Here is a 25978-nt window from a genome sequence, read left to right on the forward strand (position 1 = left end):
CTCCGAATCCATTCCAACCATCAAAGTACATGACCCTGATTTTGGGCGTCAACTGAATAGCATCTAATATCTCCCTTGTGGCGCCGTCAACATCTTTGCTACAGCACGGCTGAAATAAAATGTGTTAGTAAGTTACTCCCTCTGTTCCTAAATATAAGACATTTTAGAGATTCCAATATGAACTACATACGGAGCAAAATGACTGAATCTACACTAAAATATGTCTATATATATTTGTATGTTAGTCCGTATTGAAATCTCTAAAAGGAATTATATTTTTAGAAATGGAGTGAGTAGAACATAGCCCGCAAAAGAAAAGTTAGAATGCCTTTGGTAGTTGCAACACTAGTTTAACATGTACTGATAATGAATCTCTGAACAAGGAATTGGTAGTCGCAGGCGATATACATGGATCAGTCCTGTTTTCTTATCATGTTGGCATTGTCTTTAAAGACACTAGATGATACCCCGCACATCATTGCAGAAATATTTTGCAACAATATTTTAATGTGATTCGTTGTATGAAACATGAATATTTAAAGGAATGATACAAAAAGCTAAAACTAAAAATACATATAATTTATTATGTTTGATTACTATATAGTTGTAAAATGTTTATTAAATATATATGGCATAATAGAATGAAAATTCTCATGTATGTTTACATGTTGAGATGAGTGTTTTCCATGCATATCAGGATGAAGTGGCATGCTTGGATATTGAGAGACATATGGTAGTGTGGGTGAGCCTTTTCTCACGCATGTTTGCCATGATGTGACATGAAGTGACTTGCTTGAATGTTATGGTAGTGGGGGTGGGCCTTTTCTCATGCATTTAGTGTGATGATGTGGCATGCTTGCACGTTGAGAGAAATAGTTAATGGGGGCTAGCTATTTAGATATTGAAAATTAACTGAGTTTGTTGAGCTATCGTTTGTCAAAATAGTTGAGCAAAAAGTTTGGCGTGCCACTTGCAGAAGATAAACTTCTAGGATCAAAGAAACCAACAAATTTGCATCACCAATTCACTTTCTATTCAAAATACAACCAGTGAGTGCAACAGAAACGACAACATGAACTATGGGATATGAGATCAGTCCTGAATCATTGCATGACGAACCGGAAGAGCCTCGCGCCGCCACCCCCGCAGGTGACTCGGGCGCAAACCCCGCTACCAGACACCAACCTCTCCTCCGCCTTTCCTCACCCACCATGGCCGACAAGTGCTATCGAGAAAAGTTGCATGGTGTCGGCGGTGGCGGGCCTTGCCTCGCCCGCTCGCATGGCAGGATGCGCGGGGTAGTTTCACCAGGCGTTGGTGCGGTTAGAGAGGCAAGTGGTCGCGGTCTAGCTGGCGCTGACCCAAGTGCCAGACGGGCATAGAGACGCGCCCCCCACATGTTAATCTCGCTGCCGCCGCAGTGTCGAGGGTCCTCCGGCTGTCTCCTACGTAGACGACAGTTTGGGAACCTAGGCAGTGGCCCATGGGTTTCTAGGTGGTGGCGATTGTCTGCGGCCATGCGGATGGTTTGGCGGTCAGGTCTGATGCTGGGTGGTCGCACCTTCAGCATCATCCATTATCAACCTGGTGTGGGTGCCCTGATCCAGATTTGAACGGCTTGGTGGTGGTGATCGAGATCCTATCGATTGCTTGGGTCGTGGTGTGGCTGCACATTGTGTTGCATCTATCTCATTTGGCTCCATGACGCGGTGGTCACCCTCTCTGGGAGGGTTCATCTCTCCAGATCCAATGGCGGACTTCGGTGGTGAGATAAAAACTATGGACGAAGGGAGGCGAAGCCAACAAACGCTATTAGGGAAAAGCCTATACACAGAATCTTATCAGCAGCGCGCTTCAAAATAAATCGCTGCTGCTAACTAGCAGTAGCGCGCACCACTGAAACTCGCTGCTGAGACAAATATAGCAATAGCGCGTCCACCCAAAGACGCGCTGCTGCTATAATTCCTACGAGGCCGCCGCCAGGCTAGTTATAGCAGCAACACGTTAAAATGACGCGCGCTACTGCTACGTAGCATAGTAGCAGCGCATTTCCCCGACAAGCGCTAGTGCTAAGTTGCCTACAAAAATTTAGTCCCACCTCGCTCCGTGAAGAGAGTTTCTACCACATTAAATATGTTACTTCTCACACTTTGACAAGCACTTGATCTTCATTGAACTCTATGTGTAGAATTTGTGGCTGCAATATGAGTCTTCACCTGTTCCTAAACCGGTGAGGACTCATATTGTCAAATCAGATTGTACACAAAAAGATCGTTGATGATCAATGTGTATTTTTGCATGCTGACACATAGCAGTAGCGCTTTACTGTGAAAACCGCTGCTACTAGATAGCTTAGCAGTAGCGTGTTTTGCTGAAGAGCGCTACTGCTAAGCCATCCATCTCCCTGATCTCCTCCCTTCGGATCCACTCACACAAAGCCACTCAAAATCTGCGCCGCGCACCCCCGTCGCCCCTCTCCTCCGCGTGTCTGCGCCGCGCGCCCCCGTCGCCCCTCCTCCGTCTGCGCCGTGGGCCGTCACCTCCTCCTCCTTGCTGGACTCGGTACCGGCCTCCTCCTCCGTCCTCCCTCTCCACTCACCGTTGGCCGGCCCCTCCTCGCTCCGCCTTCCTCCTCCGTCCTCCCTCAACTGGCCGCGCCGGCCGGCCCCTCCTCGCTCCGCCTTCCTCCTCCATCCTACTCTCTTCTCCCTCCTCGAGTCGCCCTCCTTCTCCCTCCTGCTCATATGCAACATTTTGATTTAGTTGATATAATTTAGTTGACTTAGTAGGCTAGTTGATTTAGTTGACTTAGAACATTTTGATTTAGTTGATTTAGTAGGCTAGTTGATTTAGTTAACTTAGAACATTTTGATTTAGTTGATTTAGTAGGCTAGTTGATTTAGTTGACTTAGAACATTTTGATTTAGTTGATTTAGTAGGCTAATTCATTTAGTTAATTTAGTTGACTTAGAACATTTTGATTTAGTTGATTTAGTAGGCTAGTTGATTTAGTTGCCTTAGAACATTTTGATTTAGTTGATTTAGTAGGCTAATTCATTTAGTTAATTTAGTTGACTTAGAACATTTTGATTTAGTTGATTTAGTAGGCTAATTCATTTAGTTAATTTAGTTGACTTAGAACATTTTGATTTAGTTGATTTAGTAATCCTTTGCTCATATTGCTTTAGGAAGAATGGCGCCACCACCACCACCACTATGTCAACTGTGCAAGTCAAGATGCGCCAGCAGCCTTGCAACTGGCAAGCTGTTCGGCATCTACTTCCAGCCGAGTTTTTGTCATGCGGCGGTAAGAAATTAGATGAAATGTAATAACTATTTTATTTTTAGTGTTGGCATTACTACATTGTGTCATTTTGCTTAGTTTACACAGATCGTCCCATGCAATGTGAGGTTGAAATTCAACAAGCTGACAGAAGACACTGTGACATTTGAGGCTCCTGGGGGGGGCGTACACTATGGAGGTCGGGAAAGGACGCAATATGTTGCAGATTGGAGGAGATGGATGGGCCCGTTTCGTCGCTCGCATGCATCTTACTGGTGGTGAGTTGATCAGCTTCAACTTCCGAGCAGAAACACCCAAGCTAGCTGTCATTTATCTCAACCTGGTGGAAGATGATGAAGATGACGAAGATGATGAAGATGATGAAGATAATGAGGACCCACTCGATGAAGATGATGAGGACCCACTTCATGAAGCCATCGTAGCTCAAAGAACAAGGCTGAGTGAGGAGGAGGTGTCCAACCTGTGGGACATAATTCCGCCACGTGCTGACTTTGTCGGGGTGCCATTCGTGACCCGCTTGACAAATACCATGGTTGATCGACATGATATGGTATGTTATACTTACAAATGCAAATTAATAGTGTGAATTACTTAGTGTACAGTCCAATGATATGGTATGTTGTGTGGAATCTAGTCGATGATATATATGTTTTAGTGTAGAGTTCGATCACATGCTTATTAATTGATATGTTTTTCTTATTCAGAAATTGGCAAAGAGCATATCTGTGAGTTATGGTATCGAGCCTGATGAAGAAGGCTCAGCTGGACTACGCCTTACTGCAAGGGGCTCCGTCACAACCTGTACTTACCGCGTGGACACGGACGGTCGCACACACTTAAGCTCGGTTGGGTGGAAGAAATTCCTCGATGGCAAGAATCTTCGTGTTGGACAGGCCATCCTAATTACTATCAGGAACACCAACCGCCCAGGCTTGAGGATGATGATTGTCTTCGATATCATCTAGAACTACATATGTGTGTGTGGCTATATCATCTAGAACTACATATGTGTGTGTGGCTATATCATCTAGCTAGAACTACATATGTGTGTGTGGCTATATCATCTAGAACTACATATGATGATCGTCGTCGATATCATCTAGAACTACATATGATGATGGCCGTTGATATGACCATGTACTGCTTGAGGATGCATGTTGGCTATGCATGAAATTGTTATCTTAGTACTCCCTTTGTTCCAAATTACTCATCGTGGTTTGAACTAAAACCACGACGAGTAATTTGGAACGAAGGGAGTACTACCGTACCTAGTAATGGTTTATGAATTTGATATCTACTAGTAGTACCTAGTATCTAGCATCTGAAAGGAGAACTGAAAGTGAAAGGAGAACTGAAAGGGAATGGGGCAGTGGGAAAATGATGAAAGATATAGCAGTAGCGAGGGATGAAGAAATCGCTACAGCTAGTTAATAGTAGCGCGTTCCCGAAAAGCGCTGCTGATATCGTTCAACAGTAGAAGCGAGTTGGGGCCGCACTACTACTATGAGTTAGCCGTAGCGCCTTATTAGTAGCGCGGCCACCCGCGCTGCTGCTAGCCTGAAAACCCGCGCTGCTACTAGCCTTTTCCCTAGTAGTGAAAGGGAGCCACAAACCAAGAGCAAGACAATTGGTAAAGGCAAAGAATCCTCAGATACTGATTACAGTGATGTTACGCTACACCTGTGGGGGAACCTGGGCATCACAAAGCTCAGTGTCCCAACCCTCCCTCGTGCTTCATTTGCAAAATGGTGACACACAAGGTTGAGGAATGCCCAATCAGGAAGAAGACAAAGAACAATGCCAAATATGTTGGGAGTGCAGCTTCAGGCTTAGGATTCTTCATGATTGATGTACCTGATGTGAATGAGCAGCATGTGGGGAATAGGAAGAATGTTGGTATAATGTATATTGAAGCTGGCCAAGTCACAAAGGAGGAATTAGCCCATAACTTTTCTGCAATCTATAAGACCAACTGGCCATGGCACATCAGGATGTTGGACAGTTGGACCTTCCTGGTAAAATTTCCACCACATATCCCAGTAGCCATAGTAGCTGGATATCCTAACTTTGGTCTACCTGTGATTGAAGGGGTGTCAGTGAATGTGGAAGAGTGGAAAGGGGAGATGGAACACCATGCAGAATTGCAAACTGTGTGGCTCCAGTTAAGAGGAGTTGCACCCAACTAGGCAGAGTGGTCAGTGCTAGAATAGTTTGCATCAGTCCTAGGCACCTTGGCTGCTGTAGACTAGCAAGGAAACTTCAAATCCTTCTTTGAAGTGGTGAGAATCAAATCAGATGCAAGGACTCCACCAAAATTCTAGCTGGGAGAATTTTTGGGATAGGAGATAAGTTGTACAAGATCAAAATTGTGGTGGAACCTCCAGTGGAAGAAGGAAAGGAAAGACCTCCTAGATGAAGAGAATGACAATAGCAAGACAAAAGCAGTACAGGACAACAACAGTGAGGCTGGAGCTGGAGGCTCCAATTCAGCCCCTAAAACTCCTTCCAACCAAACCAAAGGAAGTAGTACCAGTTCAGAGGCTTCACAACAAGTCAGGCAGAACATGTTGAGCTATCTCCACTAGCTGCAAGACCCCATTTCCTTGGATGAAAGTTTTAAGTTTCTACAGGAAATGGAAAATGGTGAAGAAGATGAGGAAGACAACAACATTATGCTTGATGATCAAACAAGTGAAGTGCAGGAAAGTGAAGATCAAGATGAGGTAATATTCAGCCCAACTCTCATAGAATCTACAAAATAGGCTCCTCCCCATCAAAAGTGGGGGCATGTCCAGGCACAAAGGAGAAGCACTAGAGTGGACATTGGAGATATGACTATGCTGGAAATAGCTATGGGATCCAAAAAAGTGCAAAACCTTGAAGAACCTAGAGGAACTTCAAAGGTACTATCAAGAAAAACCCTTTTGATAACTTTTATGACCTTGCATTTATTTCTATAGCAAGGAAAATAGGTATAGAGCTTACTGAGCAAAAATGCTGACATAGTAACTAAAAATCATCCTCTCCAAGAGTCTGAAGGGCTCAGACAAGGAGAGATTGAAATGGTAAATAGCTCTGTTGAAAATAGAGATGTGATTAGAGATCAGGGCCTGGGCACACCTGTAGGGTTGAGATGCCCAGATACTGAAGTAGAGTCTCCTAGTATGCCTAAAGGGTTGAAAGGGGTCTTTTTTGTTGCAGAAGACTAGAGTCAAATATGGTCCAAAATCTCTAAACGTGGGCGGGGCAAGCACCCCAAGAAAGTCTTGTTCATATGAATTGTCTTTTTTAGAATATAAGAGGGATCACTACACATGGGAAGAAACCCTGTATAGTGGACACCCTCAACAAAACCAATGCTAGCATAGTTGCCTTCCAGGAAACTAAGAAAGAAGAACTTTATGCTACTTTCCTGAAGTCTATTAGTGGTAGTAAAAATTTCCAATGGCACCACCTCCCAGCAGTAGGGTCAGCTGGGGGTGTGTTGGTTGGAGTGGATGCTCATATGTTTGATATCATGCAGTGGAGCTCTCTCAAATTTTCTGTGTCTTGTAACTTCAGAGTTAAATCTAATGATGTTTTCTTTAGAGTAGTGGCTGTTTATGGTTCTCCATATGAAGAGGGAAAATGATTTCATCTCAGAGTTGCATAGCTTATTTGTGGATGATCAACTTCCAACCCTAATAGGGGGAGACTTTAATCTGGTTAGATACCAGCATGATAAAATCAATGATAATATTAATCACCATTGTGCTGACAAGTTTAATGCTTGGGTAGAGATCTGGAGTCTACTAGATATTAAGATGTCAGGGAGGAAATTCACTTGGGCTAACAACCAAGGTGACCTCATCATGTCTACAATAGATAGGATCTTTTGCACTACAGAACTAGATGCCATATTCCCTTTGAGCACATCCTAAGCTTTCCCTAGAACAGGTAGTGATCACACTCCTCTGCTCTGGGATTCAGGCATTGGGAGCATCCCTAGGACATCTAGCTATAAGTTCGAGAAATGGTGCCTATTACACCAAGACTTTAAAGAGCTTGCTATCAAAAATTGGACTGCACCAATTAAGATGACCAAGCCTATAGATGTGTGGCAAGAGAAAGTGAGAAGTTTAGAATATTTTATAAAGGTTGGAGAAAAAACATAGAAGCTGGCATTAGAAAAAAGAAGAATGAACTTACCAATGAATTTGATATGCTAGATATCAAATCTGAAAATACACATCTGTCTGATGTGGAGAATAATAGGATGCAGAGCATTCTGAGAGAACTTCAAGCAATCTGGCTGAAGGAAGAAACTAATGCTAGACAGAGATCTAGAGACAGAGAGATCTTTGAAGGGGGTAGAAATACTAAGTACTTTAATGTAGTAGCTAATCAGAGGACGAGGAAAACCCTGATACATGCTCTTGATGGTCCTGATGGTACCACATCTGACATCAGTGAGATGCTGAAAATAGCCTCTGACTTTTACCACCCTGATACAAAGTCATGATTTCTTCTCCCCAGAAGAGAAAATCCCTGATGACAAAAATGAAGCCCTTCAATCCCCATTTACTGAGGAGGAAGTAAAAGAGGCCATATTTGGTTCATACTCTGATGGAGGTCCTCGACCAGATGGCCTCTCCTTCCTCTTCTTACAGGAATTTTGGGAAACCATCAAACATGATGTAATGGCATTGTTTGAGGATTTCCATTATGGTAATTTAGACATTTATAGGCTTAATTTTGCAATGATTACACTTATTCCAAAAGAGGAAGATGCCACTAGCATGAGAAAATTTAGGCCAATTAGTCTATTGAACTACATTTTTAAAGTCTTCACTAACGTGCTAACTAACAGATTTGCTGTCATTATGAATTCTTGACCTCCAATAGTCAGTCAGCTTTCATTAAAAAGGGAGCTTCATCCTTGAAAGTGTAGTGACTGCTCATGAGGTCTTGCACTCCACTTACCACTCTGATAAACCAGGCCTGGTGCTTAAACTAGATTATGAGAAAGCTTTTGATAAAGTTAATTTAGACTTCTTGATGGAAATCCTTCAAAAGAGGAACTTTCGTCTTGTATGGATCAATTGGAGTGACATGCAAGCGGGTCGGCGCACGCTGATGCGGGCCCGAGCTCCCCCACCTACCCATCCATGGCTAATGTGCTCCACGTGGGGGCTCATCCAGTCCTCCGTTCCCAGCCGAAGGTAGGCTGCGGAGATATAAAACCCATGTTGCATCCAGTGCTTGACCTAGAAACATCTTTCTCCCACTTCTGGGCGGCTGCGTAAAACCCTAGATCGTGCTCTCCGGTCTCCTTCGAGTGGTGGAAGGGGAAGGTGAGGGGAGATCCGCGCTGGTTTGCCGCTGTTGCGGCTCCCCCCTACTCTCTTCCATGGATGCGGGGCGAGGCTTCAACGAGGAGTGATACGACGGCGTGGGGGCGGGCCGCGGAGCGGGGCGGAGCTCTGGTCGTGGAGATGGCCGAGGAGGAGATCGGAACAAGTACTCCTAGAAGCGCTACGACATCGGCGACCACGCCATCTCGACCTCATCCAACGCCACTTCGGGCTCGAGCGACACCTCAAGGTGGGAGGTGGCGGCGGCGCCGAATCGCTGCGAACCTCGCGAGGGGGGGTGTCTGGGTGGAGAAGCACCAGAGATCCTCGAACTCGGGGGGCAATGGAGGAGGGAAAAATCCCTCTCCACCGCCCCGTCGCCCACAGGGGAAGCAGAACCCCCGCCAGGTGCCTCCTACCAAGAACTCAGGCTACTGTCCTATTTGCCAATCTCATGAACATCTGCTTGTTAGATGCCCGCAAGCCTTCTGTGAGCACTGCAACATGCTAGGTCACTTTGCGTCTGTTTGCACAACTTTTCTACCTTGGGAATGCATAGCCCCGATGTGTGCTTCTCAATCCAAAGGGCAGGGGTTCTATTACATTCATGACTCTTGTACTGCCAATCAGCTCAAAGAGAGGTGTAAAAGTGTTGTGGTCACTATTGTTGAGGGAGAAACATCCACTCGGCAACTAGAAATTGATCTCACCAATTACCTGGCCACTGGATGGCGTTGTTCTGCCCATGCCATTGGTCTGGCGGGGGGGGCGGTCTTTGTGGTCCGTTTCCCTGATCCTCGACCTATTGCTCAAATCTTGTTGGAGTACCGCTTGAAATTGACCCTGCTACTCTAGGTCGCCCAGCCTCTGCTCGTGTTAAGTTGGGGTGTCAGAATGTAATTGAAATTCCAGTGATTGCTGAAGCAGTCCTGGGAGGTCACTTATGAGGTGGAACAAGTCCTGGTGAGAGACCCGGAAAGGAAAAAAAGCGGTTCAGGTGGCTCCTAACTCTGGGGAAAAAATCCTAAGGATAAGATGCTGCACTCGATTGCTGGAGCTCATTTGGTCAGCTCCTCCACTGGGCTTGGGGAGAAATCTCTCTCCATTCCCCTTGGGGGGAGCGGGGCCCCATTCGGAAGTCGCAAGAAAGTGTGGAATCAGATGATTCTCTGCATAACACTCTCCTTATTGAAGCCATGGCTTATGAACAGATGGCTCGTGAGGATAAAGTAAGTGCATGTGAGTTGAATCCTAATGATATGATTCTTCCTAATGAAAGTGGAAACAAAACCTACTCTGCTGTTGTGAGGATATCTTATCAGGTGTCGGAGGCGAGTAAATCGCAAGATGCTGAGCTTAAAGTGGCTAATGAATACACAGTGGAATCTCCGGAGACAACTATGGATGTTGAGGTGATCCATACTCCTCCTTTAGTCACTAAGGAGTACCTACGCTTCAGCCTGCGGAATGTGCAGAGAAAAATGGAGCGTGTGGATGACAAAGCGATAGCGGTGGCCAAAAAAAGAGATGTGACAGGTATATCCAAAAGCCCCAACTCTTTTGATACGCTGTCTGATGTGGTTGTTGGATATTTGCCCTTAGGATCGATCACATCAAATACGATGAACACACGTGCACAAATAATTGATAGCCAAAGGGCCCTTGTCGTGCCCTCTTTTTTTCCTCTTTATTTCTTTTTCTCCTTTTCTCAGGTGTTACAAACCCATGCAATGCTGCATATCTATAACCTATAATACCTAAATAGTTCATCCTCACTATCCTATTTCTCTTGACATGCAAGCTATCCACATCATCAAGTAGGTCCATTAGTTTATTTCCCTTGACATGCAACCATACCACCACAACACATGTGCCATGTCGGCAGCCATGACCCGGCCAGTAGTTAATTTCCACGTGTAACAACTGATCAAAGCACTATCATATTTCTCTTGACATGCAAGCTATCCACATCATCAAGTCGGTCCATTAGTTTATTTCCCTTGACATGCAACCATACCACCACAGCACATGTGCCATGTCAGCAGCCATGACCCAGCCAGTAGTTAGTTTCCACGCGAAACAACTATCAAAGCACGGCCACAGAGAAAAAAAAGCCCATGCATCTCTCTCTAAGAAAAAATGGCATCGTTTCCCCAGAGTCAAAGGCCAGTAACCCCCTCTCTCGCTCCACCTGTAGAAAACATTTAAGTTTCTGGTCATAATCACCCCCATTCACCTTCCTCCACACAAGGCATTCCAAACGTCCTTCCTTTTCATCTCCTCCATTTTGCAACCGATATATCGGTGTTTCTTTGTTCATCTTCTCCCTGATGGGCCTTCCTATTAAGCCGCCCACACCAAAGCTGGGTATCCACATCCCTTTAAAAGATCTACAGTATTAGGTTTCGCGTTGGAATCAATTGCTCAAAGCGCTGGTACCCCTGGACTTACTACCAACGTGCATAGAATTTGAAGTCTGCACAAACATCAACCTCGCCGAGCACCATAGTCACCATCGCACCACCCGCCTCCCCAAGGATCTCTTCTGCACCTCTTCAAGGTCCCTTCTCTGACCGCGTTCCCCTCACTGCTGCCAACACCTCATCCAGGTCCTGATTCTCCAGACCTCACTGCGGTGGCCTTCTTTGTTAGTTTGATTGTACTTGAGGTAATTTTGATATAGTTTCGCTTTTGAATTTTGCGGCACCGATCACACAACAAAGTTGATTACTGAAGGACAAGCGGCAGACACGGTGTATGCCTGCAACAGGACCAAGAGGTTGGAACGAATCAGCTCCTAAAGGCTCCCCAAGATCCAGCGCTCCTAGGTGATATGCTACCTACAGCCTCCCATGCTCAGGTACGTAGTGCTATAGATTGAATAGGACATCATTAATTTTTGCTGATGTGTTTAACTGCAGAATAATGTCAAGGCACTAGAAATAGTGTTGGGGCGCAAGCTGGACCTCATGCATGAATGACAGTGTGACCTCAAGTCAGATGCGCTTTACGGATGATGTTGTGTACCGCCTTTGGCATTTCCCTCCCACTGTGTCATGAACAAGTCCGCAATACATTGACGATGCTGAGGACTTTGTCCGTGATCAGGTAGGTAGATAACCCCTTATCACCTTTGTTGGTCTCATTTCTCCATGGGGTTATCATTTGGATTGTTGACTATCTACTGCCCTTTTGTAATTATTATGTTCATAGATAGTGAACACGGTTGTATTATTTGCAATCTCACAATGGATGTTTATTTGTTGCTCTCTTGGATTGTTGTCAAATTGTTCTATCAGTTTTCATATATCAGAACAATAAAGCACAAATTGCTAGGGTACATGGATGGTTGAACTTGATTTAACTCACCAGCAACTGTAGGAAATCCTGGTGCTGCAAATAAATAAGATATCGGATGGTTGCTTAGTTCTTACTTGGTATGTGTTACCTCTCCTATCATACGGGCATATCCCCAAATTTCATTTTTCAATGTTAAACCGTGTAATATTCAGGCTCAAGGGGCATACACGCACCGGTTTGGTTGAGATAGGTTCGGTCTAGGTTAGTTGAGTTATTTGGTTGTAATCTCTTCATGTATATCTTATCTCTACTTTCCTTGTACCTCAAGATGTAATATCAACAACTTGTATGCTTATTAGGGATATGCCCCTGCCTATATTAACATGCAACCGTCGCCTCGAGAGAGGTACGACGTTCTTCGATGTTTCACATGGTATACAGAGCCACCTCTATCCATCGCATCTAGTAAACACCATCCACCGCAGCCATGCCGTCCTCCTCCTCCAGCACCGGCCAGGCTTCCCTTGGGCAGGTTGCAGAAAAACTCACCCGCACCAACTATGTCCTATGGCGTGCGTAGGTGACGCCGCAGCTGAGAGGAGCTGGGCTGTTCGGCTACGCCGACGGCACCATGCCAGAACCTGTCAAGATCCTCGTCACGAAGGACAAAGACGGGAAAGAAGAGCAGACGATGAACCCTCTCCATCTGATCTGGTTCAGAGAGGGGCAGCAGGTACTCAGATACTTGCTCAATACTCTCACCAAGGAGGTTCTCGTGCAGGTTACCTCCATCGCCACGCCGCACGAGCTCTGGGCAGCTCTCGCCCACATGTTCTCGTCACAGTCCCGAGCCCGCGTCAACAACATCCGGGTCGCTCTCTCCACGGCGCAGAAGGGAACGCAGTCTGTCGCCGCCTACTTCGCCCAGATGAGAGCGCTAGCAGATGAGCTTGTAGCCGCCGGGAAGCCCATCGACGACGATGAGCTTGTCTCCTACATCACCGCCGGCCTCGACATGGAGTACCAACCCCTCGTCTCTGCCAACGACGAGCGCACCGACACCATCAGCATCGACGATCTCTACGCTCAGATGAGCAACTTTGATCAGCGCCTCGCCCTCTACAACAACAACTCAGGCGGGGGCTTCAAGTCATCTGCTAATGCTGTCGCTCGTGGTGGCAGCCGCGGTGGCGGCAGCTCACGCTATCGTGGACCACTGCACGGCAAAGGCAAGCCGCCATCTGGCGGAAACAGCAGCAGTGGCAACTCCTTCCGTGGAGGCGGCGGCGGGCGGCCCTCCAACAACAACAACAAGGGCCGCCGTGGTGGCAGGCCTCGCACCAACCTCGATGCGCCGCGATGCCAAATCTATGGCAAGTTAGGACACACCACTCACGACTGTTGGTACCGCTACGAAGACAACAGCGAATCCTCACAAGATGAAAAAGTTGCAGGTGCTGCTGATGGCTCCTACGGCATCGACACGAACTAGTATGTGGACAGTGGCGCAACTGACCACATCACCAGCGAGCTGGAAAAAGTGACGGTTCGTGAAAAGTACCATGGGCAAGACCAAGTTCACACCGCAAATGGAGAAGGTATGAGCATTAGTCACGTTGGTCATTCAGTGCTTAAAACTCCTCACAAAAATATTCGTCTAAGAAATTTTTTGCATGTCCCTAGTGCTTCAAAAAATCTCCTTTCAGTTCATCGCATCGCCATTGACAATCATGTATTCCTTGAGTTTCATCCGTTCTTCTTTTTGATCAAGGATCAGGTCACGAAGAAAATTCTGTATCGAGGTAGATGCGTTCGAGGGCTTTACCCGTTGATTCCGGAGCTTAGGAGATTGAATAAACAAGCCTATGGTGTCACCAAAGTCTCTTCAACACGGTGGCATGATAGATTAGGGCATGCATCTTTTTCTTTAGTCGAACATTTGCTTAAAAAAAATAAGCTCCCGTTTGTTGGTGAGCGAGATCGTGAAACAATTTGTTATTCTTGTCAGTGTGCTAAAAGTCATCAGTTACCTTTTCCTGTGTCTACAAGTATTTCCACCAAACCTCTTGAGCTCATATTTTCAGATGTTTGGGGTCCTGCTCCTACATCAGTTGGTAGACACACTTATTACATAAGTTTTATCGATGATTATCGCAAGTACACATGGATCTATCTTATCAAAAAGAAATCTGATGTTTTTCAAGTCTTTCACAACTTTCAAGCACTAGTTGAAAGAAAGTTCGATTGCAAAATCTTAGCCCTTCAATCCGATTGGGGAGGGGAGTACCGTAACCTCAACTCCTTTTTTCAGCAAATTGGCATATCACACCACGTGTCATGCCCCCACGCTCACCAACAAAACAGATCAGCCGAGCACAAACACATGCATATAGTTGAAGTCGGCCTGGCTTTGCTTGCTGCCGCCTCCATGCCCTTGAAATTCTGGGATGAGGCTTTTCTCACCGCAGTTCACCTCATAAACATGTTGCCTAGTAGAGTCATCAACAATGAATCTCCAGTAGAACGTCTCCTTCACACAAAACCAGATTACACATCACTACGTGTATTTGGGTGTGCATGCTGGCCGAATCTTAGGCCTTACAACAACCGCAAACTCATGTTCCGGTCAAAACAGTGTGTATTCTTGGGTTATAGTCCACAACATAAAGGTGTGAAGTGCCTTGATGTATCCACTGGACGTGTCTATATTTCCCGTGACGTTGTGTTCGATGAAACTATCTTCCCTTTTGCACAACTTCACCCAAACGCCGGAGCTCTTCTTCAAAAAGAAATTCTCCTTCTACCTTCACACCTCACCGGTCGTGACAATGGGGATGTTTTAGACACTAATGATCAATTGTTGACTAATCCTCTTGCTAATGATGGCTTTGAATCTTGTGATGCAACAGAAAAAATTTCTGCAGAAAATGGTGAAGAAATCAGCCCCAACCATCATTTTATGCTCCCTGGACAAAATGGCAGCAGCACCGGAGCAGATCTCCCTCGGGATCTGGGCGTATCGTCCTGGGGTCCCACCTGCGCCAGCTTTCCACCCTGACTCCTGCGGGATCCGCACACGCAGCGCCAGGCGGATCCGCCTCGAGCCCCGCCGCGCCACACGCCAACCGCGGCTCGGTGGATCGCTCGGCGTCCGCCCCGCGCCAACCCGCCAGTGCCACGTGGCTCCATCTCCAGCCGCCCGCGCCTGGTCCCGCGCCTGGCCCCGCGCCTGGCCCCGCACCTGGTCGGTTCGGACCCGACACGCGCTGCTACACACGGTGCTCCTCGCGGCCGGACTCGGGCGCAGACTCCCATGTGGATTCTGCGGCAGCTCCTGGCCCGCCGCCCCAATCATTGGCGGATCATGAGCTCCATGCAGGATCGGGATCCTCTGCGGCTCCTTCTTCTTAAAGCGTCACGTGGACCGGCCACAGAAGATCCGGCCTGCATGTTCTCGCCCAGCGAGCCGGCGGCTGCTCCTGGCGCTGGATCTTCTGCGGATCCTCCTCGCACTAGGCTTCAGAGGGGAGTAACTCAACCCAAAAACTACAAGTCTTTAGCAAAATTTGGACTTGCTTGTATCTCACATGAACCAGATATACCAACCTCTGTTGCAGAAGCTCTAGGCAATCCAAAGTGGTAGAAGGCTATGAAAGATGAATACATGGCGCTTCACAAGAATAAAACTTGGCACTTAGTTCCAACACATCGAGGCAACGGTAAAAATGTTATAGATTGTAAATGGGTCTTCTGAATTAAAAAGAAATCTGACGGCACTATAGATCGTTATAAGGCTAGACTAGTTGCAAAAGGCTTTAAGCAAAGGTACGGGCTAGACTATGAGGATACTTTCAGTCCTGTCGTAAAGGCTGCTACTATTCGTCTCATGTTATCTATTGCTATATCCAGAGGATGGAGCCTACGCAAACTAGATGTACAGAACGCGTTTCTTCATGGTGTTCTGGAAGAGGAAGTGTTCATGAAACAACCTCCTGGGTTTGAAAACAGACAAAAACCCCTTCACATATGCAAGCTTGACAAGGCTCTATATGGATTAAAGCAAGCTCCTAGAGCATGGTATTATCGGTTGAGTTCAAAGATTCAAGGACTTGGGTTTGCTCCTTCCAAGTCTTACACCTCACTGTTTATTTTCAACAAGTCAAATACATCTATATTTGTACTCATATATGTTGATGATATTATTGTCACAAGCTCATATGATGAAGCTATTTCAGCATTTCTTAAGGACTTGAACTCTGAGTTTGCTCTTAAGGATCTAGGAGACTTACACTACTTCCTTGGCATTAAAGTAAAAAGAAATGGAGATGAGCTTCATCTGTCCCAAGAGAAGTATGCAACTGATCTTGTAGCAAGAGCAGGGTTGCAAGGTTGCAAGTCAGCTCCAACACCTCTATCCAGCTCCGAGAAGTTATCCTTAACAGAAGGAAACCTCTTGAATCAAGAGGACAGCACCAGGTACAGAAGTATGGTTGGTGCACTGCAATACTTAACTCTGACCAGGCCTGATATTTCTTTTGTTGTGAACAAAGTATGTCAGTTTCTTCATGCACCCACTACAGTACATTTGACAGCTGCAAAACGCATACTTAGATATGTCAAGAACACTTTCAATGTTGGACTCACCTTCACCAAGTCACCATCAACACTTGTCAGTGCTTTTTCTCATTCTGATTAGGCAGGTTGTCTTGATGATAGACGCTCAACAGGAGGTTTTGCAGTGTTCTTTGGTCCAAATTTAATTTCATGGTGTGCTAAGAAACAAGCTACTGTGTCTAGATCCAGCACAGAAGCAGAATACAAGGCACTAGCAAATGCTACTGCAGAAATCATTTGGGTTCAGTCATTACTGAAAGAGCTTGGGATACACAATAAGCAAGCTCCTTGTTTATGGTGTGACAATCTGGGTGCCACCTATCTTTCTGCTAACCCAATATTTCATGCAAGAACAAAACATATAGAAATAGACTTTCATTTTGTCAGATAAAAAGAGTTGCAGAAAAAAAGCTGGATATTCGGTTTATTCGATCTCAAGATCAAGTTGTGGATGGCTTCACTAAAGCCTTGCCTACCAAAGGTTTTGAAGAGTTTAAGCGTAATCTCAACTTGTCCAAGTTGTGATTATGGGAGGGTGTTAAACCATGTAATATTCAGGCTCAAGGGGCATACACGCACCGGTTTGGTTGAGATAGGTTCGGTCTAGGTTAGTTGAGTTATTTGGTTGTAATCTCTTCATGTATATCTTATCTCTACTTTCCTTGTACCTCAAGATGTAATCTCAACAACTTGTATGCTTATCAGGGATATGCCCCTGCCTATATTAACACGCAACCGTCGCCTCGAGAGAGGTACGACGTTCTCCGCTGTTTCACATTTAGTGATTACGACTTGGCTACACGAATTAAAACATTTCCGGCCCGTACAAGTGAATAAATGTCTCTTTTTAATCCACTACTACAAGCCAACTAAGTGTACCAAAATTATTTCAATGGTTTTAAATGCTAACCAGAATATTGAGAACAGTCATGCCATGATAGTGCCAAGTCTTTGTAAGTTTATTCCAAATTGTATTCATTCAACGTAGATATCAGATCAAACCACCTTCCTCTCCCTCCTCCACTCCCCTCGAACCATCGCCATCACATCTTCTCCTTCACACATGTCACATCGCACACCAAAAAAAACATGAAAATTTACAAGATTGTGCGCTCCTGAGCCCGCTCCCCCGCGCTCCTGAGCCCGCCGTGCGTCACTCCGACGCCGGTGTCGACCTCTCCTCCCGCCGCCTGCCACTCCGGCCGCGGCGGCCACCTCCCTCTCGCCTGCGGTATGGCTTCCGGGTCCGGCTCGTCGTCGGAGGCCGCGCGCCGCGCCAGGGATCGTCCGGTGGTGTCGGGGCTAGGTCTTTCGTCGTCCTCGGCCTCCTCAGGCCCCCATGAGCAGGCGGAGGTCTCTTCTGGCCTGCCTGCGGATGCTGACGCCCGGAGGGATGAGGCGCCTTGGGTGCAGCCGCCGCCGTCCAAGTGGTCCATGTGGCGTCGCCGCCTTGACCAAGATCCACGACCGCAGCGTCAGCCTTCCCCGCCGCAGCATCGGCGTGAGGTTTCGCCGGAGATGGCCGGTATGTGTTTCCGCTGCTTCCATGACGACCACTTCCGGCGCGACTGCACCAACAAAGAAATCTGCATCCGTTGTGGGCGCTCTGGGAATGGATCCCGCAACTGCGACCGCCCGCACAACCCGTCGCCGCCGGAGGTGCTGCGCTGCATCGTCGCGGACCGGGTAGCTCGTCAGGGCCGGGGTGCGGCTTCCGCGCATGGCTCCAGGTCGGTCGGTGTCGCCAGCGCCGGTGCCCCGCTCCCTCAGCCGCGCAGGGGCGCGCCGCCGCCGCTGCCGCCGCCCCCTGCTCGCGCTGCGGCCGCTCTGGTGTGGCCCCTGCTCCAGGCGCCGCGGCTCGTTATCCCGGCGGACTCTGCGTTTGATCCCAGGGACGTGTGCATCATGCGCCGTTCTAACTCCCTGGAAGAGATGGAGAGGCGCCTGCAGCTTTCCATGGTGGCCTATGCCGCGGGCGCCAGGAGAGATATCTCGCCGACGTTCGTTCTAGAGGCCCTGCAGGCCCAGGTGGGAATCGAACCGCGCTGGGTGTTGGTGCATCGCTATCATCCGGAGGACTTCCTCATCGTCTTCGCCTGGCCGGAGTTCAGAAACCGGGTGTCGGTGATGCCGGCGATTGATCACTGTGGTATGCGCCTCGTCTTTCACCAGTGGAACAGGCAGGCTCAGGCCACGCATGCGGTGCTCCGATACAAGGTCCTGCTCGAGATTGAAGGCATTCCTCCGCATGCCTGGGATCGGGAGGTGGTGGAGAGGCTGCTCGATTCATCGTGCTTGGTGGACTCCATCGCACAGGAGACGGTGTCCAGGGAAAATCTTGCTTCGTTAAAGCTCTCTGCTTGGACAGCAGAGCCAGAGGCGATCCCCACCCTGCGCTGGCTGGCGGTGCCGGAGCCAGGGCCGCAACAACACATGATAGAGCCGGCAGTTTTGCATTACAAGGTGCTCATTCATCTGGACGAAGTCACTGATTTCCTGGAAGCGGATGAGCCATGGTTTCTGGGTGGCTCTTCGGACAGCGGGCAGAGTGGCATCCCCGACGAGGACAGCATGGAAGGAGGTGGAGGTCCGACGACGACGCGGCGGCAGTGGCAGTCGGGGGTGCGCGATGTCAGGGGAAGCATTTCGGGAGGGCTCAGTGGAGGTGCCGCCATGGACGAGGCTCAGGGAGGCGGCCGGATGGCCGGTGGCCAGGACTGGCGGTTGCCGCCCATGGAGGCGCCGCCTGTGGTCCCCGCAAGAAATTTGCCGGCGTTCGTCATAGAATTTCGATCAGACCGTCCGCTTTTGACCGGCTGACGAGGCGGGAGGTGGAGACTCAGGATAAGGATCCATTGGAGCGACACGGTGGGGCCACAGAAGAACTTTTGACTAGTGAAGAAGATCAGAATTTGAACCAGGACAAGGAGGCGCGCGCAGCAACCCAGGAAGATACTGGCATCAGTCATCACAGTGCCATCCCCGCCTCGCGCCAACGTTGTTGGCCAGCTGTCACTAGTTCTCGCACCCGGCGGGGGGGGTCAGCTGCCTTCCATAAATGGTCAGGACGAGCCTGGGCCCACCGCGGTGGTTGCGCCGAGGCAGGAGTCCTCGGGGGTGGGCCAGATCCCATTGGAGCACGAGGCCGGACTGGTGGGAGTGGAGATCGATGGGACGGCGCCAATCATTGAGCAACAGGAGATGCCCTCCCGGCCAGACCAGGTGGTGGGACCAACTAAAGGGACAATGATCGTGTCGACTGGAGGAGGCCAATTGGATGGGGGCCACGCCATGCAGGCGCACGGGGACAACATCAGGACACCTGGGCTCACTGAGATTGGTCTGCATGCTTTGTTTCTAGAGCCAACCATGCAAACTGAGAGTGCGCTACGTACGGAGGAAGGAGCAGATGGGATGACAGCACAAGAGGTTGTGGCCTTCGGCAGGATGAAGGCTTTCTGCTCTAGCATCATTAAGAGACTTGCACCACCACTAATCAAGGAGGTTCAGGCGACTAGCCTTCGCCCGGAGGCAGATCCATTCACGCCTAGGAGAACCATGCGGGCTGCCAGGCGCATTGCTCTGAGCACGTCGAAGGCGTCCCCGGCGGAAACAATGCTAATGAGGGCGTTGGGGATCACACCGGAGGATCTGCAGGTGGACGATGATACGGTGCAGGAGCTCAGAGGGTTGTTCGATTCACCACTGCGGGAGCAGCATGTGAGAGTAATCGTGGCGATCTTCGGCAAGAGCATGCCAAGCAGGAAGGACATGGAGAGGGCTCGTGACACAGTGGTTCTTTCCCACTGATCACGCCTAGGGGGGCGATGTGGTGTTGGAGTCCATTGTTCCTTAATGGATTGCAACCCGGAGGTGCTCTGTTGGAACGTGTGGGGACTAAATAATCCCGCAAAAAGAAAGGCTGTTAGGGAGTTCGTGGCGACAATTAGAGTTAATTTGGTGTGTCTTCAGGAGACCAAACTGGATGTAATTAACCAATTTGATGTAATGCAATGTGTGGGGCCATCTTTCGATGGTTTTGCCTATCTGTCGGCGTCGGAGACTAGAGGTGGCATCCTGTTAGCATGGGATACCACAGTGCTAATGGTGGACAATGTGGTGCTTGACACACACTGCATAACTGGTAGGGTGAACACCAAGGAGGGCAACAACTGGTGGATTATTGGGGTCTACGGGCCGCAAGGGGACGAGGAGAAGCTTGCGTTCCTGAATGAGCTCAGGGCAAGAAGGGCGGAGTGCCCTGGACAATGGGCTGCCATGGGAGACTTCAACATGATCTTGCGGGCGAATGAGAAGAATAATGCGAACCTAAACAGAACCACCATGAATAACTTCAGGAGCTTCGTGGATGACAATGAGTTGAAGGAAATCTATATGCACCGTCGTAAATACACTTGGTCCAACGAGAGGGATAGCCCTATGATGAGTAAGATTGATCGTGTACTTGTTTCGGTGGATTGGGAGCTGACGTATCCGGACTGCTTACTCCAGGCTCTCTCTACGGGCGTATCAGATCACGCACCCCTGCATATATCCACCAGTGCTCTGTGCAGCCCCAAGAGAAGGTTCAGATTTGAGATCTTTTGGACAAAATTGGACGGCTTCGATCAAGCTATTGCGGACGCCTGGAGGTGTGACCCAGGTATTGTGGATCCGTTCAAACGGCTCGATGCCCTATTCAGGAACGCCGGAGCTGCACTACAATCCTGGGGGCAGAGGAAGGTTGGGAACGTCAAGCTTCTCATGGCGGTCGCGCACTGGATTATCCTTCGACTCGATCAGGCTCAAGAAGGAAGACAACTAACTGCAGAGGAGCTTTGGTTGCGAAGGACATTGAAGATGATCTTGTTGGGGCTTGCATCCCTTGAGAGAACAATCCAGCGTCAGCGCTCTCGGATTAGATGGTTGCAGGAAGGGGATGCAAATTCCAAGCTGTTTCAGGCGGTCGCGAAAGGACGAAGAACCAAGAACTTCATCCCACATGCGAAGATCAACGGTGAAATCATCACCGACCAAGAACGTAAGCAGGAAGCTTTCACTGAAACTTACGAGCAATTGATTGGGACTACCCAGGCGAGGGAGTGCACGCTGAACCTTGAGTACCTGGGAATGGAATCGCTTGACCTTCATGATCTGGAGGGCATCTTTACTGAGGAGGAGGTTTGGGACGTGGTTAAGGATCTGCCATCGGATCGGGCGCTGGGGCCCGATGGCTTCATCAGTGCTTTTTACCAGAAGGCCTGGCCCCTGATAAAACATGATATCATGGTTGCGCTGCATAAGTTATATGTCGGGGATGGGCGAGGTTTTGGGAAGCTGAATAAGGCCCTGATCGTGCTAATCCCCAAAAAGCCAGATGCTGAGGGTATAGGCGATTATCGGCCCATTAGCCTGTCTCACAGCTTCGCTAAACTATTCGCTAAGCTGCTGGCCAACAGGGCTCGATGGAGGATGAAGGACATAGTCTCTGCAAACCAATCTGCTTTCATTATGGGGAGAAACCTGCACGACAATTTCCTTTTGGTCAGGCAGGTTGCGAAGAGAATATCCGCACGAAAGGAGAAAGGAGTATTTCTTAAGCTCGATATCACAAGGGCGTTTGACTCGCTTTCATGGCGGTTTCTGTTTGAGATCTTACGAAGGAAAGGGTTTGGGGCTGCTTGGTTGAGATGGATCGCAATCCTATTGCAGTCGGCTACCACCAAGGTGATAGTGAACGGTGTCCTGGGCAGGAGTTTTGCCAACGCTTGTGGCTTGAGGCAGGGGGATCCCATCTCCCCCCTGCTCTTCGTCATCGCAATGGAAGCCTTAACAGCTTTGTTCTCCAAGGCCATGGAGATAGGCACAGTGAGCACTTTCAACGGAGTCTCGGCGACACAGCGGCTTTCAATCTATGCGGATGATGTGGCCTTGTTCATCAAACCTACCGTGGCTGATCTGAACTTTGTGAGAGCTGCATTGGATATATTTGGGGAAGCTTCAGGATTGAAGGTCAACTACAGAAAATCTCTTGCTATACTCATCCGTGGATCTGAGATAGACCGAAACCGCGTGGCTGGGATCTTGCAGTGTGACATTGGAGAGTTTCCTTGCAAATATTTGGGCATCCAACTGACCATATCCCAATTGACTAGGACGGATTGGCAGCCAATGTTGGATCGTGTGCGTCACTTCATTCCGGCTTGGCAGCGAGGGTTGATTCAACGGCCGGGGAGATTAGTCCTAGTAAAATCAGTTGTCGCCTCTCGTCCGATTCACCACCTTATGATCCTGGATGCTCCAAAATGGGTATATGAAGACGTAAACACCTGGCTCGGGTCCTTTTTCTGGGCAGGAAAGGAAAAATCCCATGGGGGTCAGTGTCTGGTGGCGTGAAACTCGATCTGTCGGCCATATAACCTTGGAGGGTTGGGTGTTAAGAACCTAAGGTTACAAGCCCTTGCTCTTCGCGTGCGATGGGAATGGCTCCGAAGAACGGATGAAGGGCGACCATGGCAGGGACTGAAGTTCATTATCGATGACAAGGCAAGGGAGGTTTTTGATAGCCTAGTTTCCATGTCGGTGGGGGATGGCAAGAGGATCTTGTTCTGGAAGGATCGGTGGGTCAATGGGCGCATAGCGGCCGAAATCGCGCCGGCCATAACGAGTGTTGTGCCTACTCGAAAGAAGAACACGCGCACTGTCCATCAGGCACTCGGGGACACGAGATGGGAGCTAGATATTCCAGATGGGCTCACCTTCACGATGCAAATGCAGCTCTACATGTTACAGCAGGCGATATCCCTAGTGGACAGGGACGAGCATCGTCAGGACAGATTCACCTGGCCAGCTGACATCACCGGAGAATACACTGCAAAATCAACCTATAAGCGGCTGTGCATGGGACATACTTCCTTCGAGACTGCAGCATACATGTGGAAGTGTTGGGCGCCCCTGAAGTGCAAAATATTCATCTGGCTTGCGGTCCAATATCGTGTCTGGACATCCGACCGTAGGGCACGGCATGGACTGCAGGAGCACACATCCGCGTGTTTTACTTGCAATGAGGCCGAGGACAACGTTGAGCATATTTTGATGCAGTTTGCATTCGCTCGGGAGACTTGGCAATCTATCTTGGAGCACTACAGACTAGATATCCAAACTCCCTCCCCGCACAATACTTTGGTGCAGTGGTGGACGGCAGCTAGAGCAAGAATGGACAGGAGGGACAGGAGAGGATTCGACTCGCTCACACTCATCACCACTTGGTCCTTGTGGAAGCAGCGAAACGCTCGGGTGTTTGGGAGGATCTCACAGCAGAGGAACCCTACGCAATTGACGAACGACATCATTGAGGAAATAAAGGAGTGGAAGAAGGCTGGAGCAGGAGGATTACATAGGTTAGAGAGAGAGTAGCTAGTTCGAATCTGTAGGTGTGGGTGTTGGTGGTGTGCTCCGGCCTTTGTTCGCAACGGCGGGAGCCTCTTGTAAATTGACTTTCTTTCTTTTATAAAAATATGGTACGCCATTGGCGTACTCTCGAAAAAAACCCGTAAATATCAATATTTTATTCAGAAACACTTTCCTTCATGCCGCTTATAGAGGGCAAGAAGTTCCGCAGCAATGTGTGGGGTATTATCTAGTATATATATATATATATATATATATATATATATATATATATATATATATATATATATATATGCATCAACCTAAACCCCGGACAAGAGTAGAGTAGCCGACTCAAAACACTAATCCTAAACCTACCCGTACATGACCTGGACATGTACACAGACCCGAACCGACTCCACCACTGGTACGCTAAAACTTTCCTATCCTCATCACACATAGGCCACTCTTTCCAAAACTAATCACCCATCCAGCTTGATCACCCTTGCTAATTCTGGCCGGACACAACTTGCACTTGCACTTGCACGTGCTAGCTACTACCAATTAGGACACGGCTATAACATGGAAACTTATGTATGTTTGGATTACCCCAACAGAGGTGCTTATTCTTAAAGCGGTCAAAATGGGTGTGAACATTCCTGATGCTAATTTTACTTGCATTGACATCATTAGAGAACTTGAGAAAACTCGAAACTCAGATCTCCTAGATGATAACAAAGAACAGCCTCAAGAGGAAAAAACCCTGTTGTTAACCAATGCCAAAGGTGACCTTATATAGGGTTGACCAGGCTGTGAGTCCGACGACCAAGTAGCATCAGACAATGATGATGGTATTGTGTCGAAATGAAGTTGTCCTGATGGCGCCGTTTGTAACGCCCGCTTTAATGATCGTGTATGGTCAAGCAGGGGGGCGCGAGGGAGCAGGCGGACGAGCTCCCAGATGTGGATCATATGGTGTCGGCCGAGCCGAGACGAGCCAGGTGGTTTCGTGCAATGGACTTGGGGCTGTGCTCGCTGGAGTGAATTCTTGCTATCGGGGAACCCCGTCGTCAGGTCTCAAAGCAGAGTGAGATTTTGTATGACATTCATATTGAAGTGAATGTAATTCCAAGCGTTCCCCAGCCTGATCAAGGCTTCTAGCTAGCTGTATATAGTCGGGTTCACATGTCAAAGCTTTCATAACCGAAAATGCCCCTTCCGATCAGTGTGAAAGCCATATATAGCACTCTAGTTAGCCATATACTGCATCATGCATGATTCGGGCTTGATGTGAAAAAAATGGCCTTCACAGAATCTTAGCTAGAAAAACAAGCATGCAGGTACTTCTTTAATTTGTGAATGTAATATGCACGAAGAGTATTACCTCCCACACATCAGGGGCACTCATGAGGAATTCGTCTGCCAATGACCGGTGGTGAAAATCAGTTGCAAATTTAATCAGTCCATTTCAACCGATGAGGGCTCGACCATGATGAGTTCCTCTTCTGCATATTAAATTCAACCAATCTAACCCATCAGTCAAAATAAGACCTCTTGCCACACAGCCTGCATACGCAACAACAAGGGCAACATGTTACACCCATATGTGCTTCACCGCTGTTAACTAACCAGCAGTGAGGCCTAGTTACATGATTTTTTTTAGCAGAAATATAGCTGGAGGATACGAAGAAACGAAGCCAATTAATAGATGCTACTGCTTGCTGCTACCTAGAAAGTGCTTACCTTTGATGGCCGATAACAGCAGCTCATGAAAACACAAGTGTTTACATTGAAATCTCCCAAGTACTCTGATCTGATCTTTTTCTTCTACTATGACTGCTGCTAATCCACCACAAAACCAGAGCAGAAGTGCATGCAGGAGTATGAGGCTTTGCACTCAGAAGCTTTTGTAACTAAGTTGGCTCCTCCTCCTCCTCCTTCTCTCTGTATAACTAACTAAAGAGCGCATGATCCGTTGCTTGTTGTCTCCATACTATGCTGGCCTGCTGCTGAATCCTTTGCCTTTAGCTGCATGCCT

The 25978-nt window shown here is 48.1% G+C and overlaps 1 long non-coding RNA gene and 1 pseudogene across 1 annotated transcript; one reads left to right on the forward strand and one right to left on the reverse strand.

The window, feature by feature from the left end:
- Positions 1 to 25911, reverse strand: LOC119347911. Its single transcript, XR_005168591.1, has 3 exons — positions 25684 to 25911; positions 25325 to 25506; positions 1 to 109 (listed from the first exon to the last, which is right to left on the reverse strand). It is a non-coding gene; the product is annotated as an uncharacterized LOC119347911 (long non-coding RNA).
- LOC119347913 lies at positions 12905 to 13043 on the forward strand (annotated as a pseudogene).
- Positions 25912 to 25978: the final 67 nt, after the last annotated feature.

The sequence above is a fragment of the Triticum dicoccoides genome, unplaced genomic scaffold, assembly GCF_002162155.2.
Source record: "Triticum dicoccoides isolate Atlit2015 ecotype Zavitan unplaced genomic scaffold, WEW_v2.0 scaffold7948, whole genome shotgun sequence".
NCBI lineage: Eukaryota > Viridiplantae > Streptophyta > Magnoliopsida > Poales > Poaceae > Triticum > Triticum dicoccoides.